General features: G+C 43.2%; 1 long non-coding RNA gene across 2 annotated transcripts in view; it reads left to right on the top strand.

The window, feature by feature from the left end:
• LOC121821341 (uncharacterized) overlaps positions 1-19,410 on the top strand; it is a 29,755-nt gene extending 10,345 nt beyond the window's left edge. Inside the window, exons 2-5 of one of the 2 annotated variants that reach the window (XR_006062095.2) lie at positions 3,045-3,164; positions 14,119-14,199; positions 14,370-14,649; positions 18,994-19,410. This is a non-coding gene — a long non-coding RNA (uncharacterized LOC121821341). Of the gene's footprint in view, positions 1-2,555; positions 3,165-14,118; positions 14,200-14,369; positions 14,650-18,993 lie in introns of those variants that run through there. The other variant, XR_013043383.1, reaches the window with a different exon arrangement.
• The last annotated feature ends 2,886 nt before the right edge of the window (positions 19,411-22,296 follow it).

The raw sequence follows: 22,296 nt of genomic DNA, 5'->3' as shown, positions 1-22,296 counted from the left end.
ATCTATTTCTTCCTTCCAGGACCTCCATTTTCTCACCAGGGAAATAGGCTTAACCACATCCTCCCTAGTGTCTCAGATAGGCTGGCCTATTATAAATACTTTGACATGGTGAGCCTGTGAACCCATGCACATTATGGGGTGTATTTTGATTGGAAAGGTGATACCTTTGTTTTTGGAACCCTTCTAGTCTCCACAGAGGACTGTTTATTTCTTTGGAATTAGTCCTCTCTGTGCCCCAGAACATTGGATTTTATCTCTAGTAAGTAGCAACTATTGAATAGATAAAAAATCAATAGATATGTATGACAAGTCTACCATATGCCAGGCACTGTGCTAGGCATTTACTCTCAAAGATGCCTTGAATAACACTTTCATCTTGTTGGAGTTCATAGTCTAGAAAGGAAGAAATAATTGGTAGAGAGTGATGTCTTGGTATAGAAATCCTAATAGAGTGTGGTAGAAAGATGGGGGCGGGGGAGGACGAACAGAACCCCAGGGCACATCTGCTCCAGGATCAGTAAAAGATGGTCCCTAAGAGAGGGTGAGAGAAGACTGTTTGCTGTGGCAGAGCCTTAGCTTGTCAAGGCACGTGGGGGCACTTTGCAAGTTAGGAAACAGAGAGAGAGAGAGAGCTACTGTGGGTGAAGCCTGAGTTAAGGACAGAATGGGGAAAGATAAGGATGACACATGATGTGTTGTTAGATGTCAAAACCATTAGAGGAATTTGGGACATGGGAAAGCACTGGGGTTTGAACACATTATAGCTTTCCTGGGATGAACTGCACTTAGTCACGATGCCTTGTCCCCTTTCTATATTGTTAGAGTGGGCTTGCTAATTTGGTAATGGTTTTGTGGGTTTCTTTACTGTAATGTTATGGTCTGTTCGGGGTATTCAGATAGTGCCCGCCCTGTGGAATAAGTTGGAAATGTCCTTCCCAGGTATTAGTTTTTTTATGCGATTGCTTGGAACAGATTAACACAAATTTAGTGGCTTCAAGCAATGAAAACATGGTAGATGTGCTGTTGTGTGTCTATAATCTAGCACTGGGGAGGCTAAGCAAGGAGGACAGCTAGTTCTGGGCCAGCCTGGGCTATTTTCTGAGTTCAGTCCGGACTATAGTGAGCTTGAGTTCTGACTGGAATTGGTGAGACATTGCCTCAAAAATTCAAACCCCAAACCACCAGCACCAGCATCAGAACCAACACCATCACCATCACCAGCACCAACACCTCCAGGCCCACCTTCAGCCTCCAGCACCAGCCCCAGAACCACCAGCACCACCAGCACCACCAGTACCAGTACCAGCATCCACACCACCAACACCAGTACCAGAACCACCAGTGCCACCACCAGAACCACCAGCACCAGCACCTACAGCACCACCACTTTCTGAAACAGTAAAAACTAAAAATGTGTTATCTCGAGGTTCTTTTACTGAGTGAAATGGTGTTAGTGGGGCAGAGGTCCTTCTAGAGGCTCTAGGAAGAATTCATCTCCTCATTTCCTCCAGCTTCTAAAGGCAGCCTCAGTTCTTCCACTTCTGGTCTAGCCCTCCATCTTCCTAGTCATGAGAGGCAGTGGCATGGTTCTCTCAGTATTTCACGCCTTCTCCTCTCCACTTCCCTCCTTCAGTTAGGTAGACCCCGTCATCTGGTCCAGCTGGCTAACACAGGACATGAGCAAACTTCCTATTCCCACGCAAGGAAACACATCCATAACTTCCAGGGATCACACCATGGGCATCCAGAAGAGACCATTATTTTGCCGCTATAGTAATTTTCAATTTTTGAAAGGGTTTGTATTGTATAGAACCGGCAGCATTAGCCAGTGAAGTTACTGGGCCTGGAGTTTTCTTTCTGGGAAGTTTTGTTTCAACTGTGATTTCTTCAGTAGCTATAAGATTGAAAAAAAACTTTAATTTGAGACAGGGTCTTGTTAAATTGTCCAAGCCATCCTCGAATTTGCTATCCTTCTTCCTCAGCCTCCTGATTAGCTAGAATTATATGTATGCACTGTCATACTCAGCTGTATTTTAAAAACGCATCCATGCCTTTCTTTCCCAGGCTCATGATTGCTCTTACCTATTTTTACCAGGTGGGGGGGTATAATTATCATAGGAGTATCATGGTGCTAGTTTAATAATTTTACCATCCACACCATTTTCAGCTCTGTCTGTTGATGGATGTTCCCTTGTGGACCATCTTTTTCAGTTTGAATGTCTGATAACTTTTCACTGGATGTTGAACACGTTGCACTTCAGGCTCTTGGGTGGGTGCTGAAGCTTTGTGCTTCTTTAAATGTTTCTGTGCTATGTTCTAAGTAACAGTTACGGATCAAATAGTGTGATTCTTTTTTTTTTTTTTTTTTTTTTTTTTGAGACAAGGTTTCTCTGTGTAGCTTTGGAGCCTGTCCTGGAACTCACTCTGTAGCCCAGGCTGGCCTCGAACTCACAGATATCCACCTGGCTCTGGCTCTGCCTCCGCCTCCCGAGTGCTGGTATTAAAGGCAGGCGCTACCGCCATCACCCAGCTAGTGTGATTTTTTTTTTTTTTGAGGCTTACTTTTGAATTTGGTTGAGACCAGTCAACATTTTACATAGAGCCAATTTGGCAATGTTCTCTTAAATAGCGTTCCTTACACTCCATGCTCAGTAGGGTTCTCTGCTCTAACTGTTTGGAATATAGATGAGTCCCAGCCCTGGGGGAGCTTCAGGAATTTTTTACCCTGCTTGGGCCTTTCTCCCGCCTCAGGTAGTTTTCTCACACATAAGTGCTAACAGCACAGGTGGTCTTCTGTATCCTTCGGTTCCATGTCCGTAGATTGATTCATCCTCGTATGGAGCATATTCTTAAAAAGCTGTGTTTATGTTAAATTTTGTCATGACCTTTATGCTCCCTTCTTATTACTCCCTGAACAATTCAACATAACAAGGATTCACACAGCATTTGCACTGTAGTATGTATAAGTAGCCTATTAATGAGTTAAGTGTATCAGAACATGTGTGAACTATGCTGTTTTACACAGTGGACTTCAATATCCTTAGATGTTGGTGTTTGTGGGATTTCCTGGAACCAATTTACTGTGGAGATCATGGAGCAACTGTATTCAGTCACCTATACAAGAGAAGTCCTTTGTCGATCTCCACAGATCTCTCACTGAGCAGGTAAGTTCTGTTAGTCAACTATCCCTTATAACACAAAAACTTGAGATAAACAACTTATGATGAGGGAGGGTTCACTTTCACTCAGTGGTTCAGAGGTTTAGTCCATGGTCTTTGGTTCCATTGCTTTTGGGCCTGGAGCAAGGCAGACCGTCATGGGGTCGGGGGAGTGTTATTGAGTAAAGCCACTCTGCTCACGGTGGCCAGGAAGTGGAGAGAAAAGGATCAAGAGTTTGAGTGAGACCTCAGCGTCTCCTTGGTAAATACAGGCCTTGGAGGAACATTCTAGACACAAACTCTACCGCCTGTTCTCTCTGATAGTTGGCTCAGTGAAATCTAGCTGCTTTGGGCTTCCTAAACACACAGTTCCGTATCTTCAGTTCAGGTAAATCCCTTAACCTGGGAAATCTCCTTTTCTGTTGTAAGTCCAGCAAACTTTCCAGCCCTGGATCTGAGACATATTTAGTGACCACTTATTTTGTTCTTCTTGTTCTTTTTTAATTGTATGATGCCTGAAACATTTTTTCAACAAACTGTTTAGTTTTGTTGTTTCATGAGGGTGGGGTTTTGGGTCATCCTTAGTCCACTTTGTTGGAAGTAGAAGCTGATATAAAGCATCTTAAGGTGAGATTACTAAAATGCCTCATTTAAAAATACCTCAGATTCAAAAGAACAATGCCGAGGCTGTAAGGAATGAACCTATGCAGGCCTGGAGTAGGTCGGGAACACTGAAGTACCTTTAACGTGCCTAAACTCTGCATGGTCTGCTCCGCCTGCCGCATGTCAGAAGTGCACACTGGGCCTGCTGAAAGCTGCCGGAGAGCTGGACAGGGGAGTTTTAGCGACACCAGGAGCTGCAACACTGATCTCACCCAGAGTTGTAGGGAAGCAAGTGCTCATGGGGCCCTGACCATGGTGTGTCTGCCTGGTGTCTGTGAGGACCGCTTCTGCCCAGGTTTCCAGGGCAACAGGCCTGAGTCCAGGAGGCCCCTTTGCACCTAAACATTAACTCATGACTGAGACTGGAAGCCATTTTGCCAGGGCTCATGTATGCCTCTTAGGATGATGCTTAATTCTGTAGCGAGATGGCTTTCTTTCCTCGGGATAACTCGGATCTTTCTGGCATGGAGAGACTCTGGAGATGGGGGATAGGGGCCAGGAAGCTCCCTGTGCTGCACAGAGACTGAAAGTCCAGTGGGCTCAGTGTCCCTGGTGACTGCCCTCAGGGGAAAAGGATGGAAATGGTTATCAGGAAGTGAAGCTCTCCCCGGCCTGGGATCCTTATTTTAAGAGTCTGGCCAAGCCGGGCGGTGGTGGCGGCGCACGCCTTTAATCCCAGCACTCGGGAGGCAGAGCCAGGCGGATCTCTGTGAGTTCGAGGCCAGCCTGGACTACCAAGTGAGCTCCAGGAAAGGCGCAAAGCTATGCAGAGAAACCCTGTCTCGAAAAAACCAAAAAAAAAAAAAAAGTCTGGCCAAATGGCCCGAAAGATCTTAACCTGTTTCTCCTTGGACCTCCTGTCATCTCCTTTGTGGTCTCATTTTACCGAGGCAGCCTGTAGTAGCTAACTGGAAGATGTAGCAAGGCTGGCCCTGCTGCACCTGCCAGGCAAGCTCTCACATCCCTGAGTGACCATGAAGGTCTTTGTGTCATGGCAAACTGTAATTGCTTCTATAACAATGACAGATTGTCACAGTGATGACAGACTCCAGGTGCCATCTCTGTGAACATGACATGGAATGATATGGGCACAGATGTATCCAATACTTCTGCTCAATTGACTTTGATGGCAAATATAGGTCAGGACACACAATAGGCATGCAGTCAGTACTCACTGAATGCATAAGCAGAGAGTTTCATAATTGCCATGGCCTGGGAGAGGACTGCATTCACAGAGGCTGATGTTCGTGTACCAACAACATACCATACAAAATTGAAAATGCTTCACGTGCCACAGTGAGTTTTCCAATCTGGGGAGAATCACCCTACAAAGAACAAAGTTGTGAAGTTGTCAATTATCCCAGCTCCCAAGTTATAGGAACAAGGGGTTTCTTAGTCCTAGCTTTGTCTTTCACAGTGGCCCTCTGAAGCAATGTTTGTTTTTCTGTTTATGGCGTGTTTTCTGCACTCATGAATCTCACCTCCCCAAGGAAAAAGTCAGATACTTGCATTTTACCTTCTGGACATATCCATAAATTCAAGTTCTACCAATTACATGCATTGATGGGAGAGTTTTGTGGGAACAAAAATGAGGAGGAAATAAGGACCAGAGACCATTTTCTGGTCAATCAGCATGACTTCTGAGCAACGGAGGCAGAATTTTAGGCTTCCAGAACTCAGCATCAGTGGTCTGGTGTGGTCCAAGAGTCATCCCCTGGCCTTCTGGGTGATTTTATGAGCCAATTATATATTTCAATAATTTGTTTTTCTTCCCTGACTACAGTAGCCAGAACATTCTGCCCTGCAGAACTGAGAACCTGACAGATACAGCTTTGAACAATTAGTTAAGGGCTAATGCTTCCTGTGGCTATTGGCTGCAAATCGAACTCATTTCTACTCTGACGGAAAGTGAGATTTCTGAGGAATAGCTAGGTCAGAATGAGCAAGCAGGTCCCAAACCTGCTGGTGGGAGTGAGTGGGACTCTGACTCCTAAGAATCTCCTTTGCAGTGTCTGAACTCTGGTCTCTGGAAATCTGTCCCGTTAGCTTGTTCCTTGGTCCATGTCACCTCTCTCTCCTCCCCACCTAAGGACACGTGTTGCTGAGGCCAGAGATGTGTGATCTCCTAAGACCTTTTTTGGTCTTATCTCACAGTCAGCAACTTGCAGAATTTTACTCACCACTATTGTGTGAATCGTTTGCCTCTTCTCCTTCCCCACAGTTGCTGTCCTGGCGTTATAGTTCTCTCTCTGGTTCAGTTCCCTGCCCTCAGCCCCAACAGATTTTGGGCCATTTCCCAGGTTCCAAATTTCATCATGTCCTTTCCTTATTTGAATAAGAATGGTCCATGTGTTTGAATACTTGGCCCCAGTATACTTGAATATTTGGTCCCCTGTTGTTGAAACTGTTTGGGAAGGATTAGGAGGTGTGGTCTTGTTGGAGGAGGTGTATCCCTGAGGGTGGGCTGTGAGGTTTCAAAAGGCCATACCATTACCAGTTAGCTCTCTCTCTCTCTCTCTCTCTCTCTCTCTCTCTCTCTCTCTCTACCTCTACCTCTACCTCTCCCTCCCTCCCTCCCTCCCTCCCTGGTGCTTGTGGATGATCAGGGTGTGCCATGTCTGCCTGCCTACTGCTGTGTTCCCCACCATGATGGTCATGGATTCACTCTCTGAAACTGTAAGCCTCAGTAAACTCTTTCTTCTACAAGTTGCTTTGGTTGTGGTGTCTTAGAACAGCAACAGAAAAGTAACTAAGACACCCCTCTAGGATGAAATCAATCCACAGCAAGTGAATGCCCAAGTTGCATTGTGGTCTTGACACCATGAATGTTTCCAACCAAATTCCCACTCGCTCCTCATTTCCTGTGTCCTGCCTGCCACCCACCAGCCTCCAAACACCAGGATCGCATCACTGCCTCATGGAATGTACAACCGTCTCATCTTGAAAGGTCCTGTGTGACATCATGCATTTGACACACACCTACTCATTCTTCAAGATTTTGTGAGAATGCCTCCAGCTCTGGGGAAATGCGTTTCCATTTCCAGCCAAGTGTGGCACTTCTCATTGTGTTTCCAATGTGCCTTTCTATACTACTGCACCCCCATGTTGCCGTGGTTGTCATTTACACACGTGTCTTCTTAGTGGAGGTAGAGCATGTGTGAGAGAGAGCAAGCATCCCCTTCCCCTTTGTATCCCTAGGACTAAGAGCAGTGCCTGACACTTGGGCTCTCTACAGGTGTTTATGAAATTAAGTAATCTGCAACAGAAACAACAGCAAGAGACAACCATGAAAACATTAGTAACTTTCATTCCCCTAATGGTAGCTGTTATTAAAGATTTATTACTTACAGAGATGTTTGTCTGCATGTGTCTGTGTGTACCACATGCATGCCTGGCACCCAAGGAAGCCAGAAGAGGGCATCAGATCCCTTAGAAGTGGCATTTTTTATTAGCTGACATTTTTATTAGCTGTCATGTATGTGTTGAGAACTGAACCCAGGCAAGTGTTCTTAACCCTGGATCCACTTCTGTTGCCCCTAGAAACAGTTACTAAAGTCACACTATTATCCATAGCTGTCCGTTCTCTCATGGGCCACCAGAAGGAAATCTTCCTACACCGGCAGTTAGAGGCAGACCCAGAGAGGGAAAGGAAGCACCTGCTGCTTTACACACTCCTAACTTCCTGGACTAGCAATTTACACAGAGCTCACTAATAGTTAGGGAGTCGCTAATAGCTCAATGTTGGCATCTAAGAAAACGATGCTTTGCCTCTTTTCCTGCACAAGCAATGATTTTTAAGTTGAGGATGTTCAAACTGGCTGGAAATGGAGAGAGGCATTTCAGACAGCACATGTATTTAAAAGGTACCGCTCCTTGTGGGCAGCCTTCATTTCTATCATTAACTAGGATGGCAACCCCTGCCAGCCAAAGCAGAGACACAGAGCTGAAGGCAGGCCTACTTTCATGCACGCACACCAATTTCTTATAGGAAAGGAAATTATGCTTGGAAAGCAAACAAATTTAGAAGGAAGCAGGTAATCATTCACATTGCAAAAAAAAAAAAAATACCCTTCGCTGTACAAAAGGAGCTCCCACAGGGCACTTTTAAATGGGAAATGCCTTGGGAGCGCTTAAAATACCATTGAGTTTATAAGGAATCGATTAAGAACTAATTCTTGGAGAAACCAATCTATTGCACAATGGGGGCACCTTCCTGTCTTTGCTTTGTTCTCAACTTTTTTGTTGTTGTTAAGAACGTCTACAGAGTAATAACGTGCAAAAAAAAAAAAAAAAAAAAAAAAGTGCGTAGTTAGGGTCAGGAGATTGGGGTTTGAACTGGTTTTTGGCCTGCCGGCTGAGCCCAGGCAAACATCATCCTGTGTTCATAGATGGAACTGGGGCCAGCAATCTTAAGAGTAAGAAGCAGAAATTGGAATGAGTGTGCAGTGGCCCATAACACAGGTGATTATTCACACACATACTCATTTTCTAGGACTGCCATAACAAATGGCCACAGGTTGAATGGCTTAAGCTTCAGAAATGCTTCATCTTACACATCCTCTGTTGTGTGACCTTATTCCTGTAGAGAGGTAAACAAACATCTGCTCACTCCAGGCAGGGAATCAAGGATAGACCAAAGTAAGGATGCCACCTTACTTTAATTAACTCCAAATCCCGTTATTTCAAGAGGCAGAAAGCCAAGACTGGTGATGAATGCCATGTCCTAGTAAAGTTCTCCCAGTGTAGCCTGGCTGTTTAGAAAACTGACCCAAAGACACCTTACACACATGTTTTCACCAGTATTTCCAGTACTAGAAAATAATCTGGGGAAATCCCTGCCTTGGAAAGCTTTTGTTACACAACAAGCTGCCCCCCAAATCAAATAGCTTACAACAAAGCAACCCCACATAAATACCACCACCCCCTCGAAAAATCCATATTTTAGTGAACAAGTTTGAGACTACAGTGTCTGCTGGGCTTAGCTGGACCAAGTACAACTTGGTGTTGTAGCGATCCAATGGGTTTTATTGGGATTATCAAAAAATGGGGGTGAGGGGTTACTTAGAAGAGCAAAAATTCCTCAGACAGCTACATAACCAAAAGTCCACTTCAGCATATGTGCACAGTTAATAAATACCGGAAACCTAGAATGCACGCATAATCTGCAGGCTGCTCAACAGGTAGGAGACAGTCTCTTTCAGGAACCTCGGGTTATCCGAGCTCCTCCAGGTCGCCTGGCTGGTCTCTCTCCTTCCAGGTGGCCTGGCTGATCTCTCTCCTTCCAGGTAGCCTGGCTGGTCTGACCCTCTTTTAGGCAGGTCAGCTTTTCTGAGAGCCTTGTAGGCAGTTGAGTTTGTTTGGGATGGTCTCTCAGAAGTTCTTACTGCTTATATATGCCTGGTGAGGTAGGGGCCTAACAATCTGGTCAGTTCCAGGGGTTTCCTGAAGCCTGTGATCTGTTTACTTCCTCAGCTTAATGAGCTTCCCTCCAAGATGGAGGGCTCTGTCTCAGGAAATTGCTACACACCCTCTTTGCCATGCAGAGGAGTACAAGGAGGCCGGGTGCTCTGTAGACAAAATTCTAAACAGTCTTAGTAAATAAGAAACACAGAGCCAAATACAGAGGAAATAGCCAAAGAGATCAGAGCAATAGCCATGACTAGCTTTAGCTTACTACCAGCAGCAGCTTCCCCAGAGAGAGCTTCTTCCTGTCTAACCTGTGCTTTTATTGATTTCCTGTTCTGCCTTCTTATTGGCTCTGAGCCCAGCCACATGACTTCCTTGTCACTGCCTGTCTATATAGACCTCCAGGTCTCTATGGTTGGTACTGGGCTTAAAGGCTCCTGTTACCACATTTGGCTGTGTCCTTGACCACACAGAGACTCTGCCTGCCATGTGATCGGATTAAGGGTGTGGGCTACCACCGCCTGACTCTGCTTATGGCTTGCTTTGACCTCTGATCTCCAGGCAACTTTATTTATTAACATATAAATAAAATCACATTTCAGCACAAATAAAATATCACCATAGTGCTCTGTAGAGCACAGTTCATTTTTTGCAGGAAGATTTCTCACATCCTATGGAAACATGCTTCAGTCTGATGGAGTCAGTGCTCTGCCTCTGAGCGCCCTGCCAAAGCAGTCATGAGAGCAATGAACTGATCACTTTTTTCCAAGTGTGGTTTCTAATACACTCGAAAAGCTAACTGGTGTTCTGAAGATTTGGTACTGGAGGTCTAGCTGGACTAGGTTTAAAGGTCACAGGCTAGAAGAAACTACTTGGGGGACATAACTGTTTGCACGTTGGTCCCTACACAGTGATCCTGGGATACTGCAGCAGATTGGTTGCAGTAATGGCCCCGTTTGTTCTCACCTCCCCATACCCATGCATTTGATAATGGCCTCCCACACTTTTTCTTGGTATAGCCATTGAACCTGCTTTAACCAAGTAACTTGAAAACGTGTGCTCTTACTGGGCTCACTGCCTCTACCATGGCTACCACGCTGTCAAGCTCAGCCAGTCTGCTGGAGAAAGAGACACCATGCTGACGTCATCACCCGACGCATGCATGGCTGCTGACCCTGAGCTGCTCACAGACATCTGGGTGAGCCCAGCTGATGTTAGCAGAGCATGGCTTAGGGAGGCAGAACGGCCCAGCTAAGCCCAGCAGACACTGTAGTCTCAAACTTGTTCACTAAAATATGGATTTTTCAAGGGGGTGGTGGTATTTATGTGGGGTTGCTTCGTTGTAAGCTACTTGATTTGGGGGTGCAGCTTGTTGTGTAAGAAAAGCTTTCCAAGGCAGGGATTTCCCCAGATTATTTTCTAGTACTGGAAATACTGGTAAAAACATGTGTGTAAGGTGTTTTTGGGTCAGTTTTATAAACAGCCAGGCTACATTGGGAGAACTTTACTAGGACGTGGCATTCATCACCAGTCTTGGCTTTCTGCCTCTTGAAATAATGGGATTTGGAGTTAATTAAAAGTACCAGTGATAATATAGAATATAAAACCCACAGTGTCTTCTCACAATAAAGATGTATTTCTCTCCCATGTTCTAGTCTGTGTACTTTTTTTTTTTTTTTTTTTTTTTTTTTTTTTTTTTTTTTTTTTTTTTTTTTTTTTACCTCACACATCTGTGGTCAGCTGCAAAGAGGGCCGAGGGCTGACTAAACTTAGCTGGCTCAGCTGAGATGGCTCATTTCAATTCTGCGTGGTGATTCATCTTTCAGAAAATAAGTTTGAACTTGATCATGCTTACATATAACCATGAAGAGCTCCAGGGATTGTGATGGTTAACTTTAGGTTGTCAACTTGATTGGATCACAGGATGTCCAGGTATCTCACTAAATATCATTTCTGTGAGAGTGTGTCTTGAAGAGACCAGCAAAACAAATTTGGTGTGCTAAGGAAGAAGTTCACCCTCCCCACTATGGGAGGGTCTCATCTAACCCACTGAGGGCTTGAGTAGAGGAAAAGTATGGAGAAATGGAAGATTCTCTGGCTTTCCATCTGAAGGCTTGGGCATGAGCATCAGTCTTTTGCCCCTGGTTCATTGGCTCTCAGGCCTTTTTACCTCCAGCTTTGCTGGATCCCAGTTTACAGACAGAAGCAGATCTTAAGACTCCTCAGTTTTTGTAACTCAGTGAGCCAAGATCGCATAACCAATCTGCTCATATGTGTATAAATGTTTCCAGTTTATGGATGTGTGCATTTACCTATACGTAAAGTTAAGTGTGTGTATATCCATCCTATTCCATGTCTCTGTGGAACCCTAGTACATGGGCAGAGGCTCCTTCCTCTAAGTCTTCCAGTGCATCCTCTGTGTTCATCCTGCAAACACAGAAAGAAAACATGCAGGGATAATCTGGTGGGACTGTTCCGGGCACCAGTTGAGGGTGGCATTAATCACTTTCTCTTCATTCCATCGGTGACAGGTAGTCTAGATGCAGCAGAGTTAAGATCATGATCTAGCAGTATGTCAAAGGCAAAGAGAGAGGAACGGATGGATACTGGGGGGGGGACCCGGCAGTCCGGGCGACTGTGCATTCATTCAGTCAACACTTGGGTGACTTGCTCGGCTTCTCCAAGCTTGTTTAGCTTGCTGACAAAGCAGGAGAGATGGAAGCACTGTGGATGAATTGCTGTGAGAACTGAGTGAGATTCCTCCTGCAGCATGCCTCCTGTGAGACCAGAGAAGTGGTAAAGATGCCAGTTCTTCTTTTGATGGTTGTATGAAAAAGTGAGGCTGCCCGGGGGAGGTGGTGGTAAGGAAGGTTGGTCATCTGTGACTAAGAGAACTCCCGGGGGAGGTGATGGTAAGGAAGGTTGGTCATCTGTGACTAAGAGAACTCCCTCTGGTCTGTCTCTTCGTTCTGACATGTAGCCATTTCCTCTGGGGAAACTGAGGCATCTCAGTGCCATCTCCAGTCTGTCTCCTCTTTCTGACATGCAGCCATTTCCTCTGGGGAAACTGAGGCATCTCAGTGCCATCTCCAGTCTGTCTCTTCATTCTGACATGCAGCCATTTCCTCTGGGGAAACTGAGGCATCTCAGTGCCATCTCCAGTCTGTCTCTTCATTCTGACATGTAGCCATTTCCTCTGGGGAAACTGAGGCATCTCAGTGCCATCTCCAGTCTGTCTCTTCATTCTGACATGCAGCCATTTCCTCTGGGGAAACTGAGGCATCTCGGTGCCATGTCACTATGCCCCTGCATTTGAGTTTGTATCTGGCACAGCAAGGTTGGTGGGATGGTTCACCATGGGTATAGATAATAATTGGATATATTTCTGAAGAGAACTTTAAAGAAGATTTTCAATTTTTTATTTATTTGCAGCTTTTCATAGTAAAATTTATTGAAGAAGAAAAAAATTAAAAAGAAAGTGAAACCAGCTGAAAATTGGTATATTTAACAATTATTGTTATGTGCCACAATAGTTATAAAATGGTACTTCCTAAAAGAAAATATTTTGTTACTTGAAGACCAAACAATTACTAAGGGGATATAATGGTATAATATAAACTATAGTTGGCCCCTAAAAGAAGAGGTATCGACTATATATTTTGGTTTTGAAAGTACAATAAAATAGTTAAACTGTGAAGCCAGCCAGGTGTCCAGCAATAGAAAGATGGACAAGGAAAATGTATTATACATACACAATGGGATTTTTCTCATAATTCATAAAGAACTAAGCTATTGTGCTGGTGGGAAAAATGGATACAACTGTAGATAATCACATTAAGTAATTTAAGCCAGTCTTAGAAAGGAATATACCAAGCGGGGAACATCGAGGAAGAAGGGTGGAAAGAGTGTAAGAGCTAGTGGGCCAGAACATCTGCTGTGAAGACAGTGTCTTCTGTCTAGGACAGGGAAGCTGGGCTTGTAGGACCTCAAATAGATGCTCATCTAACTAAGACTGGCTCCACTGGGCCAGTTGCCATGCCAACATCGATGTGGGAAATCTCACAAGGCCCTATGCCTAGATGAAGAGCTACAATCTCAGTGGCTGTGGAGAGAGGGAGACTCAGTCTTGTCCAGGGATGAGGCCCGATAGGTTATTTAGTCCCAAGTGGTCAGCCCTAATCACATATACCTACGAGCAAACACACACACACACACACACACACACACACACACACACACACACACACACACATTTGTAACAATAGTTAAAGAGGAAGAGCCCATGAATTTGAGATGGAGTGAGGGGGACACAGGAAGAGTTGGAGGGAGGAGAAAGATGGATGGGCAGAAATGATGTGACAACACTCATGTATGAAATTCTCAAAAAATTAAAAACGTGAAATGTTAGAAGTATTTTAAAAACAAAAAAGAAAGGTAAATATTGTATGTCTCATTTGTGGTTCCCAGATTTTGTATAAATACACAAATCCCACCCTACACACACACACACACACACACACACACACATACACACACACATACACACACACACACATGATATGGTAGTAGAAGTAAAATTGTCTGGGGAGACAAAGGAAACCAACGGGAGGTGGGGGGCTGAGAGAAGGGAGGGTGGAGGGCACAAGAGACAATATACAGAGCACAATATGCACAAGCAAGCAATCTGGAGCGAACAAAAGAAATGATAAAAATACATTAAAGAGGCATCTGGCTTTCAGATTCATTTGAGCCTGATTTACAAATTCTGTTTTATTGTTTTAAACTTTTAGGCATAAAACAATGGGTCACTGGGCATGACAGGACTGAAACCACCCAAGCACGGCTTCATCGTCACAGTATTGTTCATTTTCAATTTCTGGCTTAAATACAGGCATGTCTGGACCCACGAGTGATGAAAGACAGCAGTTTCTTCAAAGGGCTTGAAGGATGCTGAGATGTTACCAAGCTATTGGTAAGGCACCCAGTTCATTTCCATATACAGTGTCTGTTTGAAGCGTAAGTAATGGAATTCTATTACTTTGCTTGGTGGGTAGGTGATAATGAATCTCCTTTGGGTGTCAGATCAGGCTTGGTGCTTTGTGCTCTGTTCTGGTAGCACTTCCTTTCTCCTGTGCTTCTTAGGTTGTCTAGAAGTAGGATGACATCCTCAGGAAGAAGTCTGATGAGGCGGCTCACTGGAATCCCAAGCCTCGGGTCCAGACCTTTATCATATCTTGGAACATGAAGTCAGTTGGAAGGCGGGGGAAAAGCAATGTCCAATTCAAAGGGGACACACACATGGCTGCACATGGAGGCATCCTGGATTCCTGCCTTCCTGGATTACCTATCTGCTTCCCAGATGCTTTTATGCTGCCAACAGCCCACACAAAAGCCATGTTAAATTATCCTCTGATCCAAACGAGTAAGTGTAATTTTGGGTGGATCTTCCATCCATTACTGCATTTCTAGCTGCTTCACAGTCTTACGTTTTTATGTTAATGGCACCATTTTTCTCCCAATCTCATTATTTTTCACATTTTACATTTCACCCAGCTCTTTCCTTTTATGTCCACCTTGGGCTAGACTCAGATTGGGTTCCATTCCACTCTCCACAGCCCATATCTATGTTCTTGTCCAATGGACACCTGAGTCATCACTTTAGCATGTCACTGGTCACTGGTGCAGAGGCTTCCTAGGGCTGTGGCATCAAGGCCACCGTGAGGATGCTAGAATCAATAGTGTGGAGATGCCTAGTTTTCAACTAAAACGTTTTTGTTTTGTTTTGTTTTTCGTCTAAGGTTAAGCCTGACTCCCCAGGGTGAAACATATAAGTGGATGTAAAGGAGCTCCATTTTTCTTTCATGCCAATGCAGGGGCTCAATAAATATTCCTTGAATTGAAAACAGACCTTTGGATAGTATTGACAGTTGCACTGAGAGATGCACATCAATGAGGATTGTTGGAGCAGCTGGAGGTATTGTTTCCAGAGACCTCTTGGGAAGCGAAGTTGGAATACTTGCTTTAACAGCACAGTAAAGAATTTCAAAATGACTCAATTGCTGCAATTAATTAAGAGGCATTTTTAATGTAGATTTAAGCTCAGTATTGGGAGGGCTTAGGAAGAAAATAATAATATGAGTCCTAGAGTGCGCACAAGCTTTTCAGTAGTTGCATTTAAATAACACACACAAACACACTCACAGCACAGGTTTACAAGATGATGAGATTAAAAAAGGCCAAATAGGAAAAAGGTCAAATGAATTTTTATTATCCATAGTCCATAAGGAGGTTGAGACATGTTTTGACTACAAACGTGGTTTATAATTTGTTTGTGAGCTTCTCCCGATTCTTACCCAGAACAGATGAGAGGTTTCTTTTTCATATCGTGTTCTCACAAGTTTCCTTGTGTTTCTAAACTGGCTCAGTTGTATGAAAACATAACAACCTCCTTTAAGCATCATATTTTGCCCATAATCACCCACTGATTCATCTCTTTTGGTTACCAGTAGCTGTGTTAGTAAATTGTCCTAACATTCAAAGGCTAAAACCAAATATTGTATTGCTCTTGTACGGTTATGGTCGACCCCTTTGACAGAGATATACCGGTCTCTCTGGAGCTCTCTTGGGTAGGGGTACTGAGTGGAGTCTTACCTGGGATCTTAGATCTGCTGGGCCTCTTTTGCTCCTCATATCAGTCTCAAGACCTTTCCCTTTCTGCATGGACTCCTCATGTCATCCCGAAGGGTGGTCTCTCAACTGTGACAGCCAGACGTCTTACACTGAGGCTCAACATCTGAAAAAGTGAATAATATGGAGGCTTTCAACTGTACACTCCTCCCGATAGCCAGTGGAGTGTCAGTTCCTCCAGATTCTGCCATGTCATGGCATCAGGCCCCAGGGGATGTGGGAGAGGAATCTGCAAAAAGTGATGGATGTGGGGGACGTATCCTGTTGAAGCCACCTTCATGATTCATGCCTTCTCTGATGAAAAATTCCCTCACTTACGCAAACCTCATTCTATGTGAAATGAGCCAAAAGTCCAGGGTCACAACACTATATGGTTGAGGATCAAGAAAGAGAACAATCCATTTGTCCTCCATTCTCCACCACAGAGTAGGGGAAAGGTCAGAAAACTACAATATTCCCTGTTCTAAAGGAGAAGGAAGGGATTATTACAGCAGTTCTGAAATCCAGGCTGCCATAGTCCCTGATTTCTTCCACTTAAGTCAAGGGACATTCCGTGTTCAGACCTCTCTTTTTTCTGGCATTATTCCTCTCAGCTCTTGGTTTCAACCTCTGGCCTTTGGGTCTTGTCTCTGAGTCATTCTTCCTGTGTCTAAAGAATGGTACGTGCTAGCAAGTACATGACTCTAAGCCTCCTTCTTGCTCCACAGGAAGAGGGAGGGCAAACCTCAATTAACCATCTCTCCTCAGAGTCATATTCTTTTGTAGCTGCCTCAGGCATTGAGTCACAGGTTGCCTCTGTGATCTGCTTTAGCCAGTGGAATATTCCAGAAGTCTCAGCGCTAGTTCAAAAGCTTGAGAAGATCCAAAGCTTCTGATTTTGTGCTTTGGAATACCTAACCCCAGGTGAGATATTTCTCCACCTCGCTGGACTGACTCCTTGGAGAGTGCACACAGGGGATGGTGGTGGTGGCTGAAAAATTGTGAGGAGAGAAAGTCACCATAGCCCCCCTGGTATCTAGATAACTTACCACCAACTGATATATGCTGGTCATCACATGAGAGAAGGAAGAATCCCCAGAGAACTTTTTTTTTTTTTGAAGTTTGGTAAAGATTTTATTTGTTTATTTTTTGGTCATAGACAAGGTTTATTTACTCATATTACATCAGTGAAACATACACAAGTATACAATAAATAAATAGAAAGCAATTATAAAGAGTCTAAGAGTTTATTAAGAAAGTATCTGAGCCCAAAGCTAATGATTATGTTCAAAAGAAGGCAAGATTGTCTTTATTTTTGTCAATACATTTCTAAATACTTGGTAGCTTTGTAGACATAAAATTATTTATTTAATTTTAACTGTGTGTGTGCACACATGTGCATACATGTGATTGTATGTATGTTGTGTTTATGAACATGAGTGCAGGTGGCTGTAGAGTCCAGAAGGCATCAGGGACTGTAGTAGGCAGTTGTGAACTGTCTGATGTGTGTGCTCAGAACCAAACTCAGGTCCTCTGCAAGAACAATATGTATGTTCTTAACTGCTAAGCCATCTCTCAGTCTTTAGACTTTTGTATTTTAATCAGTTTTGTTACTTGAAATTGATTTCACAGTTTGCTTTGACTGACCATTCTATATTTTTCCTGAGTTTTTTTTTTTGCTTTTTAGAACGTTATTTCAATGTAACTATATGCATAAGAAATACACTCATATTGGTTAATAGAATGCAATTATGTTTAACTTATCCTACACAATCTTGACCAGAAACTTGGTACATGGTTTAAATTTTCAAAAAAAGAAAAACAAAAACTGCAATCTGGTTTATTTCTATCTATTACAACTGTATAAAAGATCCTCCATCAACGCTGCTGATAGCAGCAGAACCGTGAGAAATATACCTTTGGTTTGCCTCAGAAAAGGAACACATATTGCACTGTAAAGTTTATAAAATTGGCGCAAAACATTGTGGTAATGTTACAATACCAGTTTTAAGAGTTCAGTAACTAATGGGGAGCCGATGGGATACATGCAGAACTGTAAAAGCGATCTCACTTAGCCAGCTGTACGCATAGACTGTAAATCTACATTCAGATAATTTCTGAACTAAGACTATCAGCTCAGTTTATCTGTTGAGGTCAAAGAACTTCTTATAGGACACAGTCAACACATAGAATTATGACAGAAGAAAGTAGCTGTTGTTTGAGACTATTAATCTGAGATGCTTTGTTCTATACCAATGAATGATCAAGATCTGTGCATACATTCATTCAAAGTTACTGTACCTGGTGCTGTTAGGCCCAGGTGGATGCAAAATTCAATATAGATCCTCAACTTCATCCTGTTGATATACGCTAGAGAGAAATCTGGGCAAATAGAATTGTTTTAATTTTATATTTTAAAGACAAAGGTTTCTGCACAGAATGCCTTTTTGATGACTCTTTTTGTGAAAGGAATAATCACTCTGAGATTTGTTGTATGTTTCATTTCTTTCAAGTTAGGGGTTTAGAGTAGTGAAGCACACCTGAGCCTTTGCAAATACAATTCAATTTAACAAATATTTTCTGAGTGCTTACTATGTGCTGCTTCTATGTATTTTTTCAAATCTGTCTCCTCAAGTGAGATTGGATTGAAAATCAGGTGCTGCTTTCCATCTGACATCTATTAGCTTGCCTGGGCATTATTGTCTGAGTTACTCAGGGATCCTGTTTTTTGCCTATTAGCATATATTCTTGTACTCTTATGCCTCCCCTGGCTGTTTTCTTAATGCTTCAGGAGGAATTACATTCAGTTGTTCAGTTTCTAAATGACCTAATTAGCAGTACTTTTCCTACTCTTTCTTTATAAAAATCCCCTGTCACCAATTGGACTCCCTCCTCATCAGCCTTCTCTTCTCTCTGAGTCTTACTCAACATTCTGCTAATGAGTTCCTGCTCTATTGTTGGTCCTCCATGGATTGCTGCCGGGACGTTTAGAAGTCTCTTCGCCTTAATTATAGGGGAAGGGTGTCTCTTCTTGTCCTTCCCTGCTAGGCTCTGCTCGCCCTGAAGCGCCAGTCACTTACCTTTCGCCTTGTTTGCTCAGAGACAGGGGCTGTAAAGCAGGAAGTCACCCTGGAGACCACACGGTTCCACAGAAGGACAAACTTTGGACTAGAAAACCAAGAGACTTGTTCAAAGAGTGACAACCAGGACCAGACCCACATCTCCAAAGTAAGAAGTCTTGACTTCATGACTTCGATGGGTGCACTCCAGAACTGCAGCATACTAATACGACTGGTCAACTGGAGATGAACAGATTGATTAATTAATTGATTAAGCTCTGTTCTTAATCTTGAGATTAAAAGGTGGAGGAAAATATGAGAAAAAAGGGAAAAATCTAGTGGATTCAGAAACTGTACTGTGCATAGCAAGAAGTCATATATTTAGGCTTTAGAATTGTGGTCAATGCCCTCATGCTTCTTATTAATTTATGCAATAAACATTTGTTTAACACCAGCTGTATATGTATACAAGTATGCACCTTCACACTGTGTCGTGTCCTTACAAATGTCTTTATTATCCATTCAGTTACAAGTTTCATGCTTGTGGCAACATATCATAGATTGTTTTGGAGGGGAAATGGTGGTGTCATTTTTAAATAGGAACTTATCCTCCCCATTGGCCTCATAGCCCCAATTCTTAGACTCATCAGAACATACTCCACAGTAGAAGTTCTCAGACTCAAATGCATTTGGGAGCCATGCAGTTAGTACAGGAAAATAAATGAGGCTGAGTGTTACACAGATGAAATGCCAGGTCTATGACTGCCTGGAGACCACACATCTCCTTTAAAGAAGTAGTTGCTAACTCATGTTAGGTGACTGTTGCTATGTAGGAATTCCAAGGCCATTATTTCCAGAACTTCTGAATTTTTAAGAAATGGTCTATATCTCTATTTAACTTCTCAAAATGTTGGTAATGACTTAGAAGACTTAAAACTACTGCATGGCCCACATAAAGATATTTACTAGATTCACCCTTGGGTAAGTAGTTTATCCACTACTTGGCAAATATCCCTTTCCCATCATTATTTGGCATTTTCCCTTCCCCATCACTACTTGGTATATATCCATCCCTTCCCCAAGTTCAGAGATGCTCTCATCTCCTAGTAATTCTGCAAGTGAATGACATCAGGGCCATGTCATTCAACAAACAACACTCAATTATTCACCTCATCAGTCTCTACCTTAATGTCTGAGAAAGATCAAAGTTCTTCCTTATGGTCCAAAGCTGCCTTTGAAAAGAGTTGGTTTGTGTTATTTAAAATAATGTATGAATTGGGGCTGGAGATATGGATTAATGGTCAAGAGCACTATCTGCATTTGGAGGACCCAGGTTCGATTCTCAGCACCTACATGGCAGCTAACAACTGTTTGTATCTCCAGTTCCAGGGGATCTGATGCCCTGTTCTAGCCTATGCAGGCACTGCACATATGTGGCACACAGACATATATTCAGGCAAAACACCCAAACACACAATATTTTAAAAATAATCTCAAAAAATGTATTGATTATCCTACATTCTGTCAATGTATTGATTATCCTACATTCTGTCACATGCATGCAATTTCAGCCTCCAGGAGGCTTAGGAAGGTTAGGAAGGAGGATCTAGACTTTGAATCCAGCCTGGGCTGCATAGACACTGTATCAAAACCAAACAGGTAATAATAAAACAAAGGATTTTTCACCACCAACAAAATTATCTGTTCTAGAAATGAATTATTCTAGAAATTGAAATTTAGTATTGGCTTTGCCGTCTGGTGAGTGTGCTACATACTTGTTCTTGCCTGGGTCATGCTAATGAACAGAAACATTTTATCTTGAATCATAGTCATATTTTAGAAACCTAATAAGAAGAGTCTGATGTCTGCTCAAACTGTGAAGTTCAAGGTTGTCAGTTGTCTCCTACACTTCGAGTCTAATTTCATGGTCCTATTGCTTGTCTTACTTCATTTCTTTAATTGTCAAATATTTACAGAGTGCATTCTAGGTGTCAGACAGGCTTGAAACACTAAATACCCAACAGTGAATAACACAGAGCTGGTCTTTTCTTCCACAGGACCCACTTTCTGTTTGGGGCTAGAGAGGCAATAGCTTAGTAAAGAAATGAATAAACTACTTGGTTTCAAATGCTGATAACATGACGAACAGAGTAAAATATAGAAATAACCATTGAGGGAAGGCTTTTCTGCAAAGTCATGGGGTGGAGACCTGCATGGTGAGAAGTGGACAGCAATTCAAAAAGATCTGGGCAGAGGGCTGTAATCAGAGGAAAAGCCTGGGGCCAAAGCCTTGAGACAGGAATGGATGTGACGTGTTCCTGGGCCAGAGAGCAAACCCGTTTGAGTGGAATGTCTCACCTGCCTTCTTTCCAGCATTCCACAGTGTTTGCAACTCTAGTACTGACTTGCTTTCCCAATCTTTGCGCCTCTAAACCTGGGGGGGTGCGGCTTGCTCTCTCCAAGGTGCTGAAAACGACAGTCCCTTCTAGGACAGCTTCCAGAGCTTCATGGGTTACTTCAGTGCTGTGTTCACGTGGGCACAGCAGCTTACAATGTCTTGGAAAGTGTGATAGGCATAGAGGGAGAAAATTCACTGCATTTGTAGTTTTCTCTTTCCTGGAACTCAGGGATGTTTGGCAGTAGTAATCAGAAAGAAAATTAGCTGAACCTAAGTGGCCAAGGTTATCATTGGTACCTGATAGCCTATTCAATGGCTATTCAACATACATGAGAATGAATATAAGTGTTCAGGGTGATGATTCCAAAACATCGGGCTAGAATAACTGGGCAGGTGGTACCAGTCACTGAAATTCAGGAAACCAGAGAAGTGGGTGGCATTTGGGTGCCGAGAAGGGTAAGTGGGGACCCAGTGGAAAAAGGGTTAAGAAGTTCTTGTATCCAAAAATGAGTTCTACCAGGAAAATTCCTCTTGGTGCTGTCTGAGATTGGAATTCCAAATAAGAGTTCCTGATTAGGCTGGGCGTGGTGGCGCACGCCTTTAATCCCAGCACTCGGGAGGCAGAGCCAGGCGGATCTCTGTGAGTTCGAGGCCAGCCTGGGCTACCAAGTGAGCTCCAGGAAAGGCGCAAAGCTACACAGGGAAACCCTGTCTCGAAAAAACCAAAAAAAAAAAAAAAAAGAGTTCCTGATTAGACACTATTACTGTGAGAAGATGGGCCTAAATTGTGTTAGGCTTTTCTAGAGGAACAGAACTAATAGAATGAATATATATGGCATTTATCAGAGTGGCTTCCAGGCTGTGGTCCAGCTAGTCCAACCATCACTGTATACCAACAGAAAGTCCAAGAATCTAGTAGTTGTTTGGGCCTCAAGGTTGGATGTCT

The sequence above is a fragment of the Peromyscus maniculatus genome, chromosome 11 (assembly GCF_049852395.1).
Source record: "Peromyscus maniculatus bairdii isolate BWxNUB_F1_BW_parent chromosome 11, HU_Pman_BW_mat_3.1, whole genome shotgun sequence".
NCBI classification, from domain to species: domain Eukaryota; kingdom Metazoa; phylum Chordata; class Mammalia; order Rodentia; family Cricetidae; genus Peromyscus; species Peromyscus maniculatus.
Note: the sequence above shows the minus strand (reverse complement) of the source record. Positions and strands in the feature narration are given on the sequence as shown.